Here is a 3,004-nt window from a genome sequence, read left to right as displayed (position 1 = left end):
GCAATGCGGCCCCCACCCCGGTCCCAGCCAAACGGAGAAATATGTGCCACGCGTACATAATTATGCATTAAAAATACCATGGACACAGGCGAGGAGGGGGGCACGACTGCGGCACGCTCCAAGTCGCGGCTTAAACCGCACTAGGGGCTTCCTGCTTTATTATTTTTCTCTTTCAGGACATTAATCTCTGGAAACCCTGTCCAGCAGCATGCTTACCGAACACATGATGCAGCAACCAAGGAGGCAGAAACCTCCGTCACACCATGGAACTCCCAGGTGGATTACGATAACGAGTGAAATATTTTCTTTAATACTATTCCTCAGCTTGCCCTTGGAAGGGACATGTCAAACAGTCCTACTTTTTGCTTATCACACTACTTGTGTCATTCTTCTTTAACGCACCTTTTTGAATAAACAATGCATAGCATTAAGACTATTATTGCATTCTTCCTTTCTATATATATATATATATGTTCATTCATGACATCTAGCACCCGTATACTCTGGTACGGCCAATACGCTAGGGGCTTAAGCATACCCCATAATACGGCGTGAGAAGTCCGAACACTTTCGACAGTGCGGCACCCCGAACTTATAACATTATATGCATCAGCTCCGAATCATGTCTTGGGTAAATAGTTGGGTTTGCCCGGCTCCCATGTTTTGGTACCTTACGTTCTGCTATATCGGCTAAGGTAGCACTGGGAGAACTACTGCAATTGTGCCCCGGTTCTGTTGGGCTAAGCACCTCAGTAGAGAAAGCTAAAACTGACTGTCATGATAAGGCGAGAGACTGGTCGCTGTTCGAGAGGTTTCGAGTCCCTAAATACTTATGCCACTTAGAGCGAGGAGTCATCCCTATCCGGCTTAAGGCGTGTATCGTGCCCCGAATTCGGCCTTCCGAATACTAGGGGCTTCGCCGAAATTTAAAATTATAGAATTCTATGGCTAAGTGAGAGTGATAACGCATTATAGTCTGATTGCCTTGTCCGTTGTGCTGAGCACCTCCCTCGAAGAACCCAAAAATGGGAACAAGAGTGCTCAGGTTTATCCCGAACACCCCAGCACTCGTGGTGTGGGGGCAGAAGCCGATGACTAGCCATCTCTCAGGTTTGATAAACAGCCGAACAGAAGGTAATATTTTAAATTCAGACAAGCGTTGCACAGCGCATATGAAGAAGTTTTCATAATATAGGATTACACGAGCAAGTTTGCTCAAATATTACATCTTTCGTACACTCGTCCGCTACGATACGGGCACCCTTTAGGACACCCTCGTAGTACATCTTGGGGTGGCGATGCTCCTTTCCCTCCGGCGGCCCTTCCTTCACCAGCTTCACGGCGTCCATCTTGGCCCATTGCACCTTCACACGGGCGAAAGCCCGGCGTGCACCTTCGATGCAGACAGACCGCTTGATGACTTCCAGCCGTGGGAAGGCATCCATAATATGCCTCACTAGGCCACATCCGGACTATAAAGCCATTCATGGCCTATTCGGCCGCCTTGTGCAGCTCGACCAGTTGCTTCAGCGGGTCGCTCAGAGGCATTGGGTGTTCGGTCCTCGTATACTGAGACCAGAACAGCTTCTCTGTTGAGCTTCCCTCCTTGGCTTAGTAAAACTGTGCGGCATCCGACACGCTGCGAGGCAAGTCTGCGAATGCTCTAGGAGAGCTCCGGATTCGGGTAAGTAACAAGTAATTTACTTTCACATGCTTGCTTTGCATATAGAATGCCTTACCCGCCGCTATCTTCTTCATCGCATCAATCTCCTGGAGGGCCTTTTGGGCTTCGGCCTTGGCATTCTTTGCGCTCTCGAGGGCCGCGGCAAGCTCGGACTCTCGCGTCTTCAAGTCAAGCTCCAATGACTCATGCTTCGTCACGAGATCGTGGATCTCTTGCTGCACCTCGCCCACCCGAGCCTCCTGCCTTTCCCGCTCGGTGCGCTCCTTGGCCGCTTTGTTTTCAGCCTCGGATAGTGCTTGCTTCAGGGTCGCCACCTCGATCGTGGCCCCTGGCAAATTTACGATGATCCTGTCATTTTGCAATTGCATTCTTTTTATATATATCCATAGACTAGGTACTACTTACCTTTGTTCTCCTCGAGCTGCCTCTTGGCAAGGCCGAGCTCTTCCTTGGACCCTTTGAGGTCCTACTTCAGTGCGGCGACCTCCGCAGTCAGTGCGGGAGAGGCCAGCAGCGAAGCCTGCATACGCATATAGACATACTTATATTAGACTCCTGCGATATTGTTTGATCCTCTGTTCGGCTTTCCTTTGTGAACACCAAACAGAGCATCCGGGGCTACTGTCTATGCGGTAATATTTTCCTATATTTCAAAAACTTACCTCAAAGCCTGTTAGAAGGCTGGCACAGGCTTCAGTCAGTCCGCTCTTGGCGGACTGAACCTTCTGGACCACCGCACTCATAATAGTACGGTGCTCTTCGTCGATGGAAGCGCTGCGAAGCGCTCCCAGCAGATTGTTCGGTGCCTCTGGATGGACAGAGGTCACCGACACATGCGTCTTGCCCCTTTTGGAAGGAGGCTGCCTGCCCGAGTCCGGAACCACTGGGGGTTCCGGCGCGGTGTTCGGCTGAGGGCCGAACTCGGAGCCCGAGCCTTACTCCCTCTGCTCCTGGAGTCCGGAAGGTCGCCTAGAGGCGCCTCAGGGATTGTCTCCCCTCGACCCGGTGCCTCTTAAGACAATACCTCGGCATTGTCCGTAGGGCACGGGGAGGTGGCGGTCGGAAGTGGATCGCTATCCATATCCGACGAGTCCAAGGAGCTGCCCGACGAAGATACGTCGATACGGGCTTGGGGCGGTCTGCATAATCATATTCGGCGTTAGGGAAAGCAGTGCGATGAAGGTATGCTATGAGTTACTCTGGTATCCGAATAGTTACGACTTCGCCAGGGGCTTGGCCCTGAGCAGCCACTCGTCTTCGCCTTCGGCGGTAGTGGTGGAGTAGTCCGGAAGGAGGGTTCTCCACTTCTTGGACCCTTCG

Source organism: Triticum dicoccoides, chromosome 5A (genome assembly GCF_002162155.2).
Source record: "Triticum dicoccoides isolate Atlit2015 ecotype Zavitan chromosome 5A, WEW_v2.0, whole genome shotgun sequence".
Lineage (NCBI taxonomy): Eukaryota > Viridiplantae > Streptophyta > Magnoliopsida > Poales > Poaceae > Triticum > Triticum dicoccoides.
Note: the sequence above shows the minus strand (reverse complement) of the source record.